Genomic DNA, 21,087 nt, shown 5'->3' on the forward strand with positions numbered 1-21,087 from the left:
ATGTACAAACCAAAGAAGAGTTATTGAAGCCAGGGTATGGCCAGGATATGGCTGTCAGCCCCAACTGCATTAAGCCCTGGAGACACTGTTGAGTGGACTTGGCCCTGAACATTTCGACACATGGGTCAATGATAGCTGGCCCTTCTGGCACCTTGGGGAAAAGGCCTGTAAGCTGGCCTCATGTGTGTTCCTGGAATAATAGCAGAGTGGAACCCAAAGATCATAGTAGTGTACCCAAAATGCGCAGGAGGTAATAGCTTCTTATGGGGAAGTTTTGTTTTAACTTTATGGCCAGTGCATGTACCTCCCGTAGCCCTACATACTGAGCCATCTGTAATTCCCACAGGGAGGAGGGTGAACGTCTAGTATACTAGACCAGGATGAGATCCCATTCCTGCCACTGTCCTATCACAGGACCACTCTCTTGCATGCATCCTATTTGATGGACAAGATTTGCCTATGCTGATGTCATTAAAACATGTATCTTATCGCCCTTAAGCTTATTTTCTTCTATAGTCCTTGTAGCCTGAATGCGCCTCCTGGCTGCAGCTGCCACATGATGATTGCTCTGAACTCCCTACCTCTTCAGCTACTGCCTGTGGAGTGGGCAATTGATGGGCTTAATCTGCATAGGACTTTGAACCTAGCTGAATCCTCTGGCTTGAGGATTGTCATGATTTTATTGCTATTGCTATTGTATGTCATTAGTTTGGTTTCAATGCTCCAGTTTTCCCACACAGGGGCCATTGCAGAAGATGGGGAATGAGTAGATTGTTAAGCAAGATTTTCTGGAGAGGTGGGCTATGGGTTAAAATTGCAATATTTCCAGAATCTCTAGACTGGCTTTAGAGCATCTGCATATTGATAGATGTTTCCAAGGGATGGAAAGAAGTATCCATCTCCACATCAATAGGTAATTACATGGGTGAGCAAGGGCTTAACTGGCCTAGAGTGGTTGGGTGGGGCCCTCTTCTTCTGTAGCCGATTGGAAGAGACACAGGACAGCAGAAATGGACTGCTTGTAAGAAGTAAATGGGTTTCTCCCACTTTATTTCCCCCTTTGACTGATTTTGGTTTTAAAGGTATTTTGCCCCAGGATTCCCCCCCACCTGGAGTTACACACACACACACACACACACACACACACACACACACACACACACACGTATACAGTTGATCCTTGTTATTCAGACTGTATTTGTGAACTCTAAAACTTATCTGTAACCCCAAACCAATACTTGCTTTTGTGGTCATTTGTGGATGTGCTCAAGGTGGAGAAACATCTGAGTGCCTGTGAGAAAGCTGCCAGCCCAGGTCAAACCAGTGATGTCTGCTGCTTGCTGCAGCTCTCCAACTATGAACACAAGTGCTCTCTGAGGTCCGTTTAGTGCCACGTTTTTCACATTTGTGCTTTTCGTGGGAGGTTTTCACTGTTGAAAATGGCCCCCACACAGGCTGCCAGCAGGCTGACTGGATGTCCTCAGCTCTGGAACACTGTGCCTGCTGGGGGAGAAAGGTGTTACATGGGCTTCTTTCAGGTTCAACTTGCATGACTGATGTCATGCGTTCAAAGTTAATGAATCAAAAATGTGTATTAAATAAGGTGACTGTAAACAAAAACTCTCATAAAACAATGTTCTGTATTGAGCTGAGAAAAATGCTGTGTTCACAGGACCTACCCTTCCATGTCCCCTATGGGCAGTGATTCAGCATTCCTGAATTCAGAGTTCACTGTGACTTTCTAGACCGTAACTTTTGGTGAGGGCGGGGAGGGCTGTGAGGTCATACGGAGGAGCTCCTTGCCTGGCTCCCTGCCAGGCCGGCGCTCTGAGCTCATGGCACCACCCTGCCTTTGCTGTTCTGCCTCAGCGCACAGGGTCCTGGCAAGTGTTTGTTGAATGCAGAGGGATCGAATGGCTCCAGGCCTATTCACTGACTGTGTCCCCAGCACATGCTGAGTCTGACCTGGAACTCCAGGGCTCTGTGGGGCCTTCCCGCACCCACAAAGAGTTGTCAGGAACCCTCCTGCCATGCCCACAGCCAGCATCCAGTTCCCTAGACCCCACCAGCTTCTCTTTGTGGAAGAAGTATGAAACCAAGAAAAGGAAACAGACTCACAAAGTGCATCGTGTGTTTTCCGAACAGTGGGCAGTCAGGTCGTTTATTTATGACTATTTGAATCATGGGCATCTTTTTCAGTGCAAATGTTTCAAGGGAACATACAAAGGTCTTCTAGGTTTCGGATGGGCAGAACTCTGCATGTTCTTCCAGAGGTATGCTGCTCAGGGAAACGTCAGCCACACTCAGAAGGCACATCTGTCCTTGGTGTGACCAGCCGACTTGGGTCCGGCCCCACCATGGGCCGCCCACAGCAGGGACAGGCTGTGCTCAGGGTGCAGCATTCCAGCCACAGGGACTGTAGTTCCTCCAGGGTCCAGAGCTGTGGGCTCTTGGAGATCCTCCCAATGTCCCTCTTGACTCAGTTAACCGGATGAAGCAGATCCTGGGGTATGAATATTTGATATCCTCAGTATTTTTGCCCTGTAGTCCTTGGAAAAAATTACATATTTTGAGCAGAGACAAGAGGAAAGATCTGATCTATTTTTAAGTAGGTAAGCCAAAGGTCCTAGCCTTGTGGGAGGAGTTGTTCGCTCTGTATGTTCTAAGTGACAGGAGAGTGAGGAAATGTCGCTGAGCAGCAGGACTCTGCCTCTCTGAAGCACAGTCACCTGGCTATGGGCTGCCTGGGGCCCCTCCTCTAGCTGTCACCCTGGTGAGTAAGACTGCATCAGGCTGTGCTGTGCGGCCTGACAGGCCCGGTTCCCTGTGTCCCCTTCCCTGCAGTCGTTCATCCTTGAAATTGGTGGGTGTATTGAGCATTTACAAGTCCCTGTGCCAGGCACAGGGGACACAGGTCAAAAGATGGGGTCTCTGCCTTCGGTGAGAGTCCCTGACTGTAGAGACGGGGAGGTCGGCAGCTGTGATTTGCTGCTGTTGGATCAAAACGAACTCTAAGTGGTTGGCCCGAATTCTTCACGGGAGGGAACTGGCTTTTTGTGGAAGGTAACTTGAGTTCCTGAAAGAAGGCAAAGAAAAGGAGGGAAATAAGCCTGGCTGATGGCATTCAGGGTGCTCAGTTTAAGAGCTCTGCTTTGAAAGCACTTCCTTTCTCCCATGATCCAGAAACCTTCAGTAAACCCTGCTGCTCCTGGCAGCACCTGGGCCACTGCTCCCTGGGAAGGAGTGGTCAAAGAGAAGGGTCTTGGCTCTAAGAGCTGATGTCAGACAGTGGTGATATGACAGCCACAACATTCAGAGAAAAGAAAAGTTTGGCATCAGCTGGAAATTGGCCCAACTGGGACCTCAAGAACACAAAACCCTCCCCACAAATTCATAGAAATCTTGGGCAGGCACTGACTTGCGGTCTGAGAAGCTGGGTGATGGGACCTGAGCCACTTCTCTACAGATAGCAGGGTGGTGAGACCCCAGCCAACACCAAGCTGGTAACACAAGGTGGGGTGGGGGGCTCTGATCAGCCTGGAATCAGGGGCAGGTGCCCAGAGGAGATGCCTCCCCAGAGGACTCTTAGAGGGGAAGAACATAGGGAGGAGCCCTGAGGAAGGGGCAAGACCAGAAGCAAAGGGAGCCAACGGTCACCTGCAAATCATGGGATTGACCTCGGGAATGGAGACTGCGACACAGAACAATGGGCTCCATTTAGTAAAGAGTGGAGCAAAGGTGGAAACCTCAGATGACATCTCAGCTTCTGAAAAGACAACTGCATTTTCCCCTCAAATTCAAATCTTACAGTGAGTATGGCCCTACCTTCAAGAGTGTCACTCCAGAGAAACAGACAATAGATAATGATAGATAGATGTGATAGATAATAGGTAGATGATAGGTAGATCAGAGATAGAGGTAGATCAGGTCAGTAAATGATAGATGATAGCTACAGACGACAGATAGAAGATAGATAAGTAGGCAGATAGGTAGCTATGGATAGAAACAGACACCAAAGAAAAGCCCACTGCTGTCTAAGTGTGTATCCACAGATCTCCCCAGAGATTGGCCTCCAATTGCCTCCCAGTGCCCACAGAAGAATGCCACCCTCATGCAAAATGAACACTGTGCTATCTTGCTTCTTAAGACAGAATTTGAAAAGTACTGTACTTGCGGTGTTCATGTCTTGCTTGCCTCCTTGTTTTGGAAAGAAAAATGCTTCCTGTTCTTTCCATGGCAGGCTTCTGACCTCCTTTAGCTGGCATCTACTGCACTCAGCCTGCCACATCAGCCCCATGGTGACCTCAGGGCTTAGGGCCAAGCTGGAGCTTCCTACCTGGCAGATCTGAACAGGCAGCAAATTTGTTTGAGTGCTGCACATCCCAGAGCCTGGGCAGCGTGTTCTGGTCTGCATGTGCCTGCCCGGGATTCCCACTTCTGTTGGGGAGCTGCAGACAAAGCGCACTCAGCAACATTTCCTAGCCGAGGAGAGCAAGGGCCGAAGCCAGCGTGGCCGCATGGTGGAGGATGGCACTGGGGAACGTTGCCTTTCAACGCACGATTAAGATGGCAAGGAAAAGTGGGCTCCCACTGCCACCTTGCCTTCCAGGGCCCCGTGGGTGGGAGTAGGAGAGTGCAGAGTCCAGGGCAGTGCCTCCCACGCACGGGCTTGGCGGGGTCAGGGCCAGGAAGCCCGCTGCAGTGCTGATGAGCTCCTGTCCTCCGGCTTCTCCTGAGCACTGCCCATGCAAAGCAAGACTGTGATGGATGTCACACTGGAGGAACCTCCTCAGGTACAAACATTTGTTGGAGATAAATGCATGGAGGATGTGAGTGAATAAATGCACTTTCCTCATTGCCATTGTGACCTTGCTGATCGACACATGCACCTGCCGGTGCTACCAAACAGTTCATGTCACAGTGAAACATTAACTCTGTTCCATACTGCATATGCTCCAGGACCAGCCACCCGCCTAGGACAGTTCCACTGCACACATTCACACAGACCCAGCCCTAGGTAAAGAGACACAGATGGAGCAAGCAGGGGGGGCCATGGCTGGCCCTGAGCCTCAGGGATGCGTGGCTCCTTGCTCAGCTCAGGGTCTGGCTTCTGCGAATTATTCTGGAATGCAGGAATGTGATGGTTTCAGGGTGCTGAGAAGGGAAGACAGTGCCAGAGGACTTCACAGTCCCTGGGCTTGTAAAGCAAGAGCTGTAGGAGGCCCCTGGCTGATCTCATCCAGGGGCACTGCCACCTACTTCAGATTTTGCCAAGTTGCCCTTCAAGTTTGAAGGGAAGAGACATTCCTGAGAGCCCTAATTGAAAATGAAGTCTAGCAACCAAGACATGAAATAAAATTAACAGTTAAGGGAGGGAGAAGCCATGGTGGAAAGATGGGTAAAAGGGATAACTTCACGCAAAGACCTAAGACTGCAGTACGGAGAAACTGTGACTTCAGAACAAAATGTGAATCTCAACAGCATAAAACTGGCAAACTCAGGATTTATAGAGAAATAAATCTGGGAAGATTTATTTGGGAGAAATAAGGGAAGAGAAAATGGAAGGATGTTTAATTTCCTTATCATAACAAGGAGTTAGTAGATACCATCTAAAGTTAAAACACATTTCAAAATAGCTGCTACCTATAAATGCTTTTCCTTAGCCCCTTAATTTCAGCAGATTTATTTTAGAAACTGTTACTTTTTCATGGTGAGGATTCTGAAATTCAGAAATTCCTTTGATTATTTTCTGGGGTTTTTTTTGGTTAAAGTACAGTTTTTTACTTCCTTTTCTGTTAAAGTGAAATTACACTCAATATTTATTGTTTAAAATAGCATGTATGGTCTCTGCTTGTGAAAATGGCGGTGTGAGTAAGGTGGCGGAAATCTCCTCCCAAAACCACATGTATTTTGAAAATACAGCAAAAACAACTATTCCTAGAAGAGAGACCAGAAGATAAAGTACAACAGCCAGGCTACATCTACATCTGCGAGAACTCAGCATCTCACGAAAGGGTAAGATACAAAGTCGTGACCCAGTAGGACCCAAACACTCCCCTGACCCCAGCTCACCAGCGGGGGCAGGAGGAAAAGAATCGGAGTGGGGAGGGAGTGGAAGCACAGGACTGCTAAATAACCAGCCCTAGTGATCTGCACTGAGAGCACAGACACACACAGCATGGTGTACTGGTTATTAGAGAAACGGAAAAGTAAAATCCGAGACAGAGACTGAGAGCTGGTCTCCACAGCCAGCTCCCCTGGGACAAAAGAAAAGTGGGTGCTTTAAAACTCTTAAAGGGACAAGGGTTTAACAGGTGGAAAAAATCGTCCTGCCACACTTAACCCAGCATGCTGGGAATTTTAAGCAACTTCAGGCACCCTAACCCCCTGGGTGACAACACAGTTCTGAAACCCCTCATGGCGATAAGCAGACTGCCAGTCATTATCCCGGCTGGCACTGCAAGCAAACCAGCTAACCCGCCATTGCTGCGGACCTGCTGGGTAGCAGCCCTGCCTGCAGCAACCACACAGAGGCTTCCGCCAGCATACAGCTAACCAGGCCAGACCCAGAGGCTGCTGCCTAAGTGCAGCGGCCCAGCACAGTCAGAGGAAGCCAGCGCAAATTCCAGAAGGCACGAAGGGGTGCTGTTCTGGCAGGAGAACACAAGCCGCTCATCTGGGACCCCTGCCAGTGCTCTAGGCTATACTGAGGACTCGAAGACTGCCCCACCCATGGCAACTCAGGGGATTAACCCAGAGACTGCTCCCTGTGTGCAGTTAACTAGCATAGGCAGTGGAGAAGGGCAAGGAGACCAGCAAGCAGGAAGGGACTTTATTCTCCCAGTGGACACACCCACCACTCACCGGCAATCATGTTATCACCACAAAAACGCAGAAGAACCTGGTCCAGTCTAAAATCACTCAAACACCAGAGACAGGGCCTGGTGAGACAGATATAACAAATCTTCCTGAAAAAGAATTCAAAATAAAAGTTATAACCATGCTGGTGGAGCTGCAGAGAAATATGCAAGAGATAAAGGAGTGGAGAGAGAGGATTAAAGATGGTGGCGTGAGAGGTAAGACAGAAGCTTCCTCCTAAAACCGCATATAATGTGAAAATATAATTAATATGACTAATTCTCAAAAAGCAACAAGAAAGAGGGCTGTGCCAAACTACATACACCTGGAGAAAAGAATAAACTTACAGAACAGGGTAACATACCAAATCCGTGGCCTGGTGGGACCTCACTGGTAGGAGGAAGACAAATGGAGTGGGGAGAGAGTGGAGGCCTGGTGCTGCTAAATACCTAACTCCAGAGATCTGCTCTGGGAGCACAAACCTACATCTCATGGTGCGTTCATGGTATTCTTGTGATTTGGGGGTTGTAAAGTTAAGACAGGCAGAATACCTGGAGAGACTGAGATTCCAGCCACTTGTGGAAAGCAGAGATCCATATCTGGCTGCTCTGGGACAAAAGAAAGGTGGGAAGTCTGAGAGACTTCCTAACAGCAAGAGAGCTGCTAAAGGGGCAAGGATTACACAGAGTTTACTGCTCAGAAGAAAGGACAGGTAGACAAAACTGTCTGGGTGCACTCTGCCCAGCAGGTTGGAACTTTCTCAGCCTTCAGGCACTCCAGCTCCCTGGATGGCTACACAACTAAAAGGACCCCCTCTGTGATATGCAGCCTACTGCACCTTTCTCCTGGCCAGCCCCACCTGGATATCAAACTGGCAAACCTGACCCTGGTGTTAGGCCAGCCAGAGGGAAGTCCCATCAACAGCAACTACAAACACAAAGCATAGAGACTTATACCTGTGTGCTCGGTCTACTGGTTACAGAAGTGGAGGCAGGCATAGCAGCCGGGAAGCAAGAAAGAGCTCTTTCCTCCCTCCAGGCACAGGTACCATTCCCTGAAACCCCCGACATTGCTTCAGGGGCTGAGCAGCTCCAGAGACTAGAGCCTCTGGATACTAGAGGGTGCCATATACAAATATGAAACACCAAAGAAACCTGGTTCAAAGTAAAATTATTAATACACCTGAGAGAGATTCAAATGAAATTGACCTCATGAAACTTCCTGAAAGGGATTTAAAAATAAAATCATTAATATGTCAAAGGAGGTAAAAAAAGGAACTCAGGAATGAACTCTGATTGAAGATCCAATTGTTGAAGACTGCAATGGAGGGTACTAAAAGCAAATTAGATATGGTGGAGGAGACAATTAAAGAGACAGAAATTAGAAAAGAGGAATATGAACAAGCTGAGACACAGAGAGAAAAAAAGGATCTCTAAGAATGAAAGAATATTGAGAGAACTGTGTGACCAATCAAAACAGAACAATATTTACATTATAGGGGTACCAGAAGAAGAAGAGAGAGAAAAAGGGATAGAAAGTGCCTTTGAGGAAGTAATTGCTGAAAACTTCCCAAATATGGGGAAGGAGATAGTCTCTCAGGCCATGGAGATGCATAGATCTCCCAACACAATGGACCCAAGGAAGAAAACACCAAGAAATATAGTAACTAAAATGGCAAAGATCAAGGATAAGGACAGACTATTAAAAGCATCCAGAGAGAGAAATAAGATCACATACAAAGGAAAGACCATCAGGCTATCATCAGACTTCTCAGCAGAAACCCTACAGGCCAGAAGGGAGTGGCATGATATATTTAATGCAATGAAGCAGAAGGGCCTCAAACCAAGAATAATTTACCAGCAAGATTCTCATTTAAATTTGAAGGAGGGATTAAACAATTTCCAGATGAGCAAATGCTGAGAGAATTTACCTCCCACAAAGCATCTCTACAGTCTATGTTGGAAGGACTGCTATAGATGGAAGTGTTCTTAAGGTTTAACAGCTGTCACTAGAAGTAATAAAATCACAGTAAAGAAAGTAGAACAGTTAATTACTAAGGAAATGCAAAACAAAGTCAACTATCCCAAAAGTCAATCAAGGGAAAGACAAAGAGTACAGAATATGATACCTAATATGTAAAGAATGGAGGAGGAAGAAAAAGGAGGAAAAAAAAAGAACCTTTAGATTGTGTTTGTAATAGCATGTTAAGTGAGTTAAGTTAGACTCTTAGATAGTAATGAAGTTAACCTTGAACCTTTGGTAACCACGAATCTAAAGCCTTCAATAGCAATAAGTACATACCTGTCAATAATCACCCTAAATGTAAATGGTCTAAATGCACCAATCAAAAGACACAGAGTCACTGAATGGATAAAAAACAACACCCATCTATATGCTGCCTACAAGACACTCACGTCAAACCTAAAATACACAGACTAAAAGTGAAGGGATGTAAAAAGATATTCCATGCAACTAATAGGGAGCAAAAAGCAGGTGTTGCTGTACTTGTATCAGACAAAATATACTTCAAAACAAAGAAAGTCACAAGAGACAAAGAAGGACATTACATAATGATGTCAGTCCAACAAGAGAATATAACCATTATAAATATCTGTGCACCCAACATAGGAGCTCCTACATATGTGAAAAAAATACTAACAGAATTAAAAGGGGAAATAGAATGGAATGCATTCATTCTAGGAGACTTCAACACACCACTCACTTTGTAGGGCAGATTCAACCAGACATAAAATAAGTAATGAGACAGTGGCACTGAACAACATATTAGAACAGATGGACCCAACAGACATCCACAGAACTTTACATCCAAAAGCAGTAGAATACACATTGTTCTCAAGTGCACATGGAACATTTTCAAGAATAGATCATATACTAGGCCATAGAAAGAGCCTTGGTAAATTCAAAAAGATTGAAATTGTACTAACCAGTTTCTCATATCACAAAGGTATGAAACTAGAAATAAATTATGCAAAGAAAATGAAAAATCCTACAAACACATGGAGGCTTCACAACATGCTCCTAAATTACCAATGGATCAATGACCAAATAAAAACAGAGATCAAGCAATATATGGAGACAAATGACAACAATAATTCAACACTGCAAAATCTGTGGGATGCAGCCAAGGCCATGCTAAGAGGCAAGTATATTGCAATACAGACCTACCTCAGGAAAGAAGAGCAATCTCATATGAGCAGTCTAAACTCACAATTAATGAAACTAGATAAAGAAGAAAAAATGAGGCCCAAAGTCAGTAGAAGGAGGGACATAATAAAGATTAGAGCAGAAATAAATAAAATTGAGAATAATAAAACAATAGAAAGAATCAGTGAAAGCAAGAGCTGGTTCTTCAAGAAAATAGACAAAATAGATAAACCCCTAGCCAGACTTATCAAGACAAAAAGAGAGTCTACACACATAAACAGAATCAAAAACAAGAAAGGAAAAATCACTATGGACACCACAGAAATACAAAGAATTATTAAAGAATACTATGAAAAATTATATGCTATAAAACTGGATAACTTGGAAGAAATGGACAACTTTCTAGAAAAATACAACTTTCCAAGGCTGACCCAGAAAGAAACAGAAAATCTGAACAGACCAATTACCAGCAATGAAATTGAACTGGTAATCAAAAACCTACCTAAGAACAAAACCCCTGGAGCAGATGGCTACACTGCTGAATTTTATTAAACATTTAGTGAAGACCTAATACCCATTCTCCTTAAAGTTTTCCAAAGAGTAGAAGAAGAGGGAATACGTCCAAACTCATTCTATGAGGTAAGCATCACTCTAATACCAAAACCAGGCAAAGACAACACACAAAAAAAATTATGGAACAATATCCTTGATTAACATAGATGAAAAAATATACAACCAAATATTAGCAAACTGAATTCAAAAATATATCAAAGAGATCATCCAACATGATCAAGTAGGATTTATTCCAGGGATGCAAGGATGGTACAACATTCGAAAATGCATTAACATCATCCACCATATGAACAAAAAGGACAAAAACCACATGATCATCACCATAGATGCTGAAAAAGCATTTGATAAAATTTAACATCTGCTGAAGATAAAAACTCTCAACAAAATGGGTATAGAGGGAAAGTACCTCAACATAATAAACAGCCAACATTACACTTAACAGCAAGAAGCTAAAAGCTTTTCTTTTATGACAGGGAACAACTCAAGGATGCCCACTCTCCCCACTTCTATTAAACATAGTAGTGGAGGTCTTAGACATGGCAATCAGACAACACAAAGAAATAAAAGGCATCCAGATTTGCAAGGAAGAAGTTAAACTGTCCCTGTTTGCAGATGACATGATATTGTACATAAAAAACCCTAAAGAATCCACACCAAAACTACAACATCTAAAACCTGAATTCGGTAAAGTTGCAGGATACAATAATAATACACAGAAATATGTTGCATTCCTATACATTAACAATGAACTAACAGAAAGAGAAATCAGGAAAACAATTCCATTCACAATTGCATCAAAAAGAATAAAATACCTAGGAAGAGAAAGACTTATACTCAGAAAACTACAAGACACTCACAAGAGAAATAAAAGAAGATACCAATAAATGGAAACACACCCCATGCTCATGGACAGTAAGAATTAATATTGTCAAAATGGCTATCCTGCCTAAAGCAATCAAAGATGCAATGCAATTCCTATCAAAATGGTACGAGCATTCTTCAATGAACTAGAGAAAATCATTCTAAAACTCATATGGAAGCACAAGACCCTGAATAGCCAAAGCAATCCTGAGAAGGAAGAATAAAAAGGGGAGAATTATGCTCCCCAACTTCAAGCTCTACTACAAAGCCACAGTAATCAAGACAATTTGGTACTGGCACAAGAATAGACCCATAGACCAGTGGAACAGACTAGAGAGCCCTGATATTAACCCAACCATATATGGTCAATTAATATATGATAAAGGAGCAATGGACATACAATGGGGAAATGACAGCCTCTTCAACAGCTGGTGTTGGCAAAACTGGACAGCTACATGTAAGAGAATGAAACTGGATTATTGCCTAACCCCATACACAAAATAAACTTGAAATGGATTAAAGACTTGAATTTAAGTCATGAAACCATAAAACTCTTAGAAGACAATATAGTCAAACATCTCCTGAATATAAGCATGAGGAAATTCTCCCTGAACGCATCTCCTTGAGAAAGGGAAACAAAAGCAAAAATGAACTCATGGGACTACATCAAACTCAAAAGTTTCTGTACAGCAAAGGAAACCATCAGTAGAACAAAAAGGCATCCTACAGTTTGGGAAAATATATTTGTAAATGAAATATGTGACAAGGGGTTAACATCCAAAATACATAAAGAACTTACATGCTTCAACATACAAAAAGCAAGTAACCTGATTTAAAAATGAGCAGATAATATGAAGAGACAGTTCTCCAAAGAAGCCAACACACACATGAAAAGGTGCTCCACATGACTAATCATCAGGGAAATGCAAATTAAAACCACAGTGAGATATCACCTCACACCAGTGAGGATGGCTATCATTGAAGAATCTTAGAACAACAAATGCTGGCGAGGATGTGGAGAAAGGGGAACCCTCCTAACACTGCTGGTGGAAATGTAAGCTTGTTCAACCATTGTGGAAAACAATATGGAAGTTCCTCAAAAAACTAAAAACAGAAATATCATTTGACCTGGGAATCCCATTCCTTGGAATTTACCCAAAGAATACAACTTCACAGATTCAAAAAGACATATGCACCCCTATGTTTATCACAGCACTATTTACAATAGCCAAGATATGGAAGCAACTTAAGTGTCCATCTGAAGATGAATGGATAAAGAAGATGCGGTACATATATACAATGGAATACTATTCAGCCATAAGAAAGAAACAAATCCTACCATTTGCAACAACATGGATGGAGCTGGAGGACATTATGTTCAGTGTAATAAGTGAGGCAGAGAAAGACAAATGCCAATTGATTTCCCTCATTTGTGGAGTATATCAATGAAGCAAAACTGAAGGATCAAAATGGTAGCAGACTCAGAGACTCCAAGAATGAACTAGTGGTTACCAAAGGGGAGGGGTGTGGGAGGGTGGGTGGGAATGGAAGGAGAAGGGGATTGAGGGGTATTATGTTTAGTACACATGGTGTGGGGGATCACAGGGAGAACAGTATAGAACAGAGAGGGTACATAGTGAACCTGTGGCATCTTGCTGCACTGATGGACAGTGACTGCATTGGGGTATGGGTGGGGACATGATGATATGGGTAAATGTAGTAACCACATTGTTTTTTCATGTGAAACCGTCATAAGAGTGTATATCAAAATACCTTAATAAAAAACTTTTTTAAAAAAGTAAATAATCCAGACAGTCTCTTCAACTGATGGTGCTGGCAAAACTGGACAGCTACATGTAGGAGAATGAAACCGGACCATTGTCTAAACCCATACACAAAAGTAAATTCAAAATGGATAAAAGACCTGAATGTAGTCATGAAACCATAAAACTCTTAGAAAAAAACACAGGCAAAAACCTTTTAGACATAAACATGAGTGACCTCTTCTTGAACATATCTCCCAGGGCAAGGAAAACAACAGCAAAAATGAACAAATGGGACTATATTAAGCTGAAAAGCTTCTGTACAGTGAAAGACACCATCAATAGAACAAAAAGGAACCCTACAGTATGGGAGAATATATTTGTAAATGACAGATCCGATAAAGGCTTGATGTCCAAAATATATAAAGAGCTCACATGCCTCAAAAAAAAAAAAACAACAAATAATCCAATTAAAAAATGGGCAGAGGAACTGAACAGACAGTTCTCCAAAAAAGAAATATAGATGGCCAACAGACACATGAAAAGATGCTCCACATTGCTAATTATCAGAGAAATGCAAATTAAAACTACAATGAGATATCACCTCACGCCAGTAAGGATGGCTGCCATCCAAAAGACAAACAACAACAAATGTTGGCGAGGCTGTGAAGAAAGGGGAAGCCTCCTACACTGCTGGTGGGAATGTAAATTAGTTCAACCACTGTGGAAAGCAGTATGGAGGTTCATCAAAATGCTCAAAACAGACCTACCATTTGACCCAGGAATTCCACTCCTAGGAATTTACCCTAAGAATGCAGCAATCAAGTTTGAGAAAGACAGATGCACCCCTATGTTTATCGCAGCACTATTTACAATAGCCAAGAATTGGAAACAACCTAAATGTCCATCAGTAGATGAATGGATAAAGAAGATGTGGTACATATACACAATGGAATACTACTCAGCCATAAGAAGAGGGCAAATCCTACCATTTGCAGCAACATGGATGGACCTGGAGGGTATTATGCTCAGTGAAATAAGCCAGGCAGAGAAAGACAAGTACCAAATGATTTCACTCATCTGTGGAGTATAAGAACAAAGGAAAAACTGAAGGAACAAAACAGCAGCGGAATCACAGAACCCAAGAATGGACTAACAGGTACCAAAGGGAAAGGGACTGGGGAGGATGGGTGGGTAGGGAGGGATAAGGGGGTGGAGAAGAAAGAGGGTATTAAGATTAGCATGCATAGGGAGGGAGGGAGAAAGGGGAGGGCTGTACAACACAGAGAAGACAAGTAGTGATTCGACAACATTTTGCTATGCTGATGGACACTGACTGTAAAGTGGTTTATAGGGGGGACCTGGTATAGGGGAGAGCCTAGTAAACATAATATTCTTCATGTAAGTGTAGATTAAAGATTATAAAAAAAGAAAGAAAAGGGGGATTACTCCTTGATAGGATAAAACTAATGGTTAATCAACGATTAATGCATACTTTAAATATCCTTAATTTTGATCACTTAAACGGTGTCAGATGATCGGCTATGGAGATACACTTTTCTGATAATATTCCTTTCTCTTAAAAAAAGAAAAGCAGTTCCTGTATGGTGACCTCCAGTGAGTTCTACACAATGGTATAAAGGGCATATCAAAGTGTGGGCAAAGGGTCTGTTTGTGTTTATACAGAGGATCAAAGCCTAATTTGGCTACCCAGAAAATGAACTAAGATACGATATGAAGAAGAACTTCCAACATCAGCACTCTCTGGAAGACTCATACCAGAAGATGATCATCAAAAAACCTCAACAAAGATCCAGGTGATGCTGCAGTTGTAGCTGCATCCATCCCATCGGTTCCTGGACTTGCCATTGGAATGAAGAAGGAGATATCTAAGCTGGCCTGTGCATACAGTAAAACAACAAATTTGACTGGATCTATACAGTTGGAACTCAACCAAGAATTAGGAGAAGTGCAAGTTGTAGCGCTCCAAAATCTTATGACTACAGACTATCTACGGTTAAAAGAACATATAGGATGTGAACAGTTCCCAGGAATGGGTTGTTTTAATTTGTCTGATTTCTCTCAGACTGTTCAAGTACAGTTGGACAATATCCATCATATCATAGATAAATTTTCACAAATGCCTAGGGTGCCTAACTGGTTTTCTTGGCTTCACTGGAGATGGCTGGTAATTATAGATCTGCTTTGGTTATGTAACTGTATTCCTATTATGTTAATGTGTGTGCACAATTTAGTTAGTAGTTTTAAACCTATACATGCTTAAGTTACTCTACAAGAAGATCTGTCAAAGAAATAATCAATCTTCCCATGTTTTCTTCCATCTGCTACCTCTATAGCTTTTCTTCTTCCTTCCTAATTACAACCCTTAAATAGAATTCATGCCTCATATCAAATTTACAGAGTATCATAATTCCTCCAAGTGGTAAAGATACCTCAAGACAAATGCTGGGCATAGAAGCCACAGGGCATAAATCTGCAAAGAAGTAAAAAGCTAACCTTTTCAAACAATATAGCTTCTCTCTCCCTTACCAACTTTACATTTCCCTGTATGGCCCCGGAAGATGACTGGTTAGCCAGAGACAGGTAAAATACTTCAAGGGAGGAACAACCTAAGACAGGCACAGTCGCAGGGGGGCCATCAGGTGAGAAATTGGGGATCAACAGTGGTGAGGCTTAGAACCTCACCCCCCCTTGTTTTGAGAGAAATCTTCTGCATCCGTGGATGTTTTAATTCCCTTGTCTAGCTTGGATTAGCACAGAGTTTATAGGCACACACCTGATCATCTACAATTGCTCTTTTACAACACTAAACTATGTTTTCTACCTTTATCTTGCATCTACATACCACTTCAGCATTTTATTTAAAATAAAAATAATAATAGTAATAAAGGGAGAAATGTGGGATCCACATATAAATCAAGTATAAAAATCAAATGAATATCCATATTTGACCTGATTGTTTATAGTTCATAATGCGTGATCAAAACCAAAAGATTCTGTGATGACTGCCCTTGTACTGTTCACCATGTAAGAACTTATTCACTATGTAAGAATTTGTTCACCATGTAAGAACTTGTTCGTTATGCTTGAGAAGATTGGAGACTGACAAGAATTAGGCTTGAGATGGATTAATGATTGTGCATTGAGCATTGACTCCCCTATACAGAATTTTCTTGTTGTTAACAACCATTTGATCAATAAATATGAGAGATGCCCTCTCAAAAAAAAATAATAAATAATCCAGTTAAAAAATGGGCAAAGGATCTGAACAGACACTTCTCCAAAGAAGAAATTCAGATGGCCAACAGACACATGAAAAGATGCTCCATATCACTAATCATCAGAGAAATGCAAATTAAAACGATAGTGAGATATCACCTTTTACCAGTTAGGATGGCCACCATCCAAAAGACAAGCCAAAAAAATGTTGGCAAGGATGTGGAGAAAGGGGAATCCTCCTGCACTGCTGGTGGGAATGTAAACTAGTTCAACCATTGTGGAATTCCACTCCTAGGAATTTACACTAAGAATGCAGGAGCCCAGTTTGAAAAAGACATATGCACCCCTATGTTTACTGAAGCACTATACACAATAGCCATGAAATGGAAACAACCTAAGTGTCCATCAGTAGATGAATGGATAAAGAGAATGTGGTACATATACACAATGTTTTCTTCTTCCTTCCTAATTACAACCCTTAAATAGAATTCATGCCTCATATCAAATTTACAGAGTATCATAATTCCTCCAAGTTCAGCCAATTCCTCCAAATTATTCAGCCATAAGAAGAAAACAAATCCAAACATTTGCAACAACATGGATGGATCTAGAGGGTATTATGCTAAGTGAAATAAGCCAGGCAGTGAAAGACAGGTATCAAATGATTTCACTTATCTGTGGAGACTCACAGAACCCCCAAATGGATTAAAAGTTATGAAAGGGAAAGGGACTGGGGAGGATGGGTAGGAAGGGAGGGATAAAGGGGGAAGGGGGGATTACAATTAGCATACATAATGTAGGGGTCAGGGCATGGGGAAGGCAGTACAACACAGAGAAGACACGTAGTGCTTCTATAGCATCTTACTATGCTGATGGCGTATGTGGTGGGGAGTTGGTAATGGGGGGAGTCTAGTAACCATAATGTTGCTCATATAATTGTACATTAATGATACCAAAAAAATAGCATGTATGCACTAACTGTAAAGACTGACACAATAAAAAGGTGTCATCAATACAGTATTAAGAGAGTGAAAGATATTTCACACTTCACAGAGTGCATGAGAAGGGATTTGCAACATAATCCCTACAAATTAATGAGAAAAAGGCAGACATCTCAGTTGAGAAACTGGAAAAAAGAGTTGAACCAACAAAACAGATATAACCCAAGTGGACAATAAATATGTGGAAAGGCACTCAATTTCATTAGTCTTCATAGAAATGTAAATTAAACCTACAGTGAGGTACCACATTATTCACAGAATAGCTAAAATGAGAATAGAAAAAAAATCTGGTGATGTCAAGTGTAGACAAGATTGGGGATCCCTGAAATTCTCATATACTGTTTGTAACAATATATTGATACAACAATCTTGGTAAGCTGTTTGGCCTTTCCGTATTAAAGTTGAGCATATGTGTGCTCTGTGACTCAATGCCACTCCTGGGTAATAACCAACAAAATGTGTACATATGTGCCAAAAACTTAGCAGGAATATCTGTAGCTTCACATTAACAGCTGAATGCACATATGGTGGAACATTACAGAACTATGAACAGGAGCTAGGATATAGGCAATGATGTCAAAGAATCTTATCAAAACAGTTTTGAGCCAAAGAAGCCAGACACAAAATAATACCTACTGAGGAGGAACCAAGATGGTGGCATGAGTAAGGAAACAGAAATCTCCTCCCAAACCATACACACACACACACACACACACACACATATATATATATATATATATTGGTATCATTAATCTACAAGTACATGAAGAACATTATGTTCACTAGGCTCCCCCCTTCATCAAGTCCCCCCACATACTCCTTCACAGTCACTGTCCATCAGCATAGTAAGATGCTGTAAAATCACTACTTGTATTCTCTGTGTTGTAGAGACTGCCCCATACCCCCCAAAATTATACATGCTCATTTTAATGCCCCCTTCTTTTTCCCACCTTAGTCCTCCCTTCCCACCCATCCTCCCCAGTCCCTTTCCCTTTCATAACTGTTAATCCATTTGGGGGTTCTGTGGTTCTGCTGCTGTTTTGTTCCTTCAGTTTTTCTTTGCTCTTATACTCCACATATGAGTGAAATCATTTGGTACTTGTCTTTCTCCGCCTGGCTTATTTCACTGACATAATACCCTCTAGCTCCATCCATGTTGTTGCAAATGGTAGGATTTGTTTTCTTCCTATGGCTGAATAATATTCCATTGTGTATATGTACCACATCTTCTTTATCCATTCATCTACTGATGGAGATTTAGGTTGCTTCCATATCTTGGCTATTGTAAATAGTGCTGCAATAAACATAGGGGTGAATCTATCTTTTTCAAACTGGGCTGCTGCAATCTTAGGGTAAATTCCTAGAAGTGAAATTCCTGGGTCAAATGGTATTTCTATTTAAGCATTTTGAGTAACCTCCATACTGCTTTCCACAATGGTTGAACTAATTTACATTCCCACCAACAGTGTAGGAGGGTTCCCCATTCTCCACAACCTCGCAAACATTTGTTGTTGTTTGTCTTTTGGATGGTGGCGATCCTTACTGGTGTGAGGTGATATCTCATTGTTGTTTTAATTTGCATTTCTCTGATGACAAGTGATGTGGAGCATCTTTTCATGTGTCTGCTGGCCATCTGAATTTCCTCTTTGGAGAACTGTCTATTCAGCTCCTCTGTCCATTTTTTAATTGGATTATTTGTTTTTTGTTTGTTGAGGTGTATGAGCTCTTTATATACTTTGGATGTCAACCCTTTATCGGATCTGTCATTTACGAATATATTCTCCCATACTATAGGATATCTTTTTATTCTCTTGATGGTGTCCTTTGCTGTACAGAAGGTTTTCAGCTTGATATAGTCCCACTTGTTCATTTTGCTTTTGTTTCCCTTGCCGGGGAGATATGTTCATGAAGAATTCACTCATGTTTATGCCTATGATATTTTGACCTATGTTTTTTTCTAAGAGTTTTATGGTTTTATGACTTACATTCAAGTGTTGATCCGTTTCAAATTTATTTTTGTGTAGGAGGTTAGACAGTGATCCAGTTTCATTCTCTTACATGTAGGTGTCCAGATTTGCCAGCACCATCTGTTGAAGAGACTGCCATTTCTCCATTGTATGTCCATGGCTCCTTTATCATATATTAACTGACCATATACATTTGGGTTAATGTTTTGAGTCTCTGTTCTGTTCCATTGGTCTGTGGCTCTGTTCTTGTGCCAGTACGAAATTGTCTTGATTACTGTGGCTTTGTAGTAGAGTTTGAAGTTGGGGAGCAAGATACCCCCACTTTATTCTTCCTTCTCAGGATTGCTTTGGTTATTTGGAGTCTTAGGTGTTTCCATATGAATTTTTGAACTATTTGTTTCAGTTCATTGAAGAATGCTGTTGGTAATTTGAGAGGGATTTCATCAAATCTGTATATTGCTTTGGGCAGGACGGCTATTTTGACTATATTAATTTTTCCAACCAGGAGCATGGGATGAGTTTCCATTTGTTACTGTCCTCTGTAATTTTTCTTAACAGTGTCTTGTAGTTTTCAGGGTGTAGGTCTTTCACTTCCTTGGTTAGGTTTATTCCTAGGTATTTTTTTCTTTTTGATGCTATTGTGAATTGAATTGTTTTCCTGTTCTCTCTTTCTATTAGTTCAGTGTTAATGTATAGGAAAGCCACAGATTTCTGTGTGTTAATTTTGTATCCTGCAACTTTGCTGTATTCCGATATCAGTTCTAGCAGTTTGGGAGTGGAGTCTTTGGGGGTTTTTTTATGTACAATATCATGTCATCTGCAAATAGTGACAGTTTACTTCTTCTTTACCAATCTGGATTCCTTGTATTTCTTTGTTTTGTGTGATTGCCAAGGCTAGGATCTCCAGTACTATGTTGAATAACAGTGGGGAGAGTGGACATACCTGTCTTGTTCCCAATCTCAGAGGAAAATCTTTCAGCTTCTTGCTGTTCAGTATAATGTTGGCTGTGGGTTTATCACATATGGCCTTTATTATGTTGAAGTACTTGTCCTCTATACCCATTTTGTGGAGAGTTTTTATCATGACTGGATGTTGAATTTTGTCGAATACGTTTTCAGCATCTATGGAGATGATCATGTGCTTTTTCTCCGTCTTTTTGTTCATATGGTGGATGATATTGATGGATTTTTGAATGTTGTACCATCCTTGCATCAGCTGGGACGAATCCCACTTGGTCATGGAGTATGATCCTTTTGATGTATCTTTGAATTCGGTTTGCTAATATTTTGTTGAGTATTTTTGCATCTATGTTCATCAGGGATTTCAGTCTATAATTTTCTTTTTTAGTAGGGTCTTTACCTGGTTTTCATATTAGGATGATGCTGGCTTCATAGAATGAGGTTGGGAGTATTTCCACCTCTTTTTTAGAAAAGTTTAAGGAGAATAGGTATTAATGTCTTCCCTGTGTGTCTGATAAAATTCTGAGGTAAATCCATCTGGCCTGGGAGTTTTGTTCTTGGGTAGTTTTTTTATTACTGCTTCAATTTCGTTGCTGGAAATTGGTCTGTTTAGATTTTCTGTTTCATTCTGGGTCAGTCTTGGAAGGTTGTATTTTTCTAGGAAGTTGTCCATTTCTCCTAGGTTTTCCAGCTTGTTAG

General features: G+C 41.7%; 1 long non-coding RNA gene across 25 annotated transcripts in view; it reads right to left on the reverse strand.

Annotated features, from left to right (window-relative positions):
- Positions 1 to 1,177: 1,177 nt before the first annotated feature.
- LOC108388553 (uncharacterized) overlaps positions 1,178 to 21,087 on the reverse strand; it is an 88,231-nt gene continuing 68,321 nt past the window's right edge. For 11 of the 25 annotated variants that reach the window (XR_012132222.1, XR_012132230.1, XR_012132200.1 and 8 more), the window contains 3 exons: positions 6,865 to 6,968; positions 2,119 to 3,076; positions 1,178 to 1,503 (listed from right to left, as the gene is read on the reverse strand). This is a non-coding gene — a long non-coding RNA (uncharacterized lncRNA). The remainder of the gene's footprint in view (positions 1,504 to 2,118; positions 3,077 to 6,864; positions 6,969 to 21,087) is intronic. The other 14 variants (XR_012132231.1, XR_012132203.1, XR_012132204.1 and 11 more) reach the window with 7 other exon arrangements.

This window comes from Manis javanica, chromosome 1 (genome assembly GCF_040802235.1).
Source record: "Manis javanica isolate MJ-LG chromosome 1, MJ_LKY, whole genome shotgun sequence".
Lineage (NCBI taxonomy): Eukaryota > Metazoa > Chordata > Mammalia > Pholidota > Manidae > Manis > Manis javanica.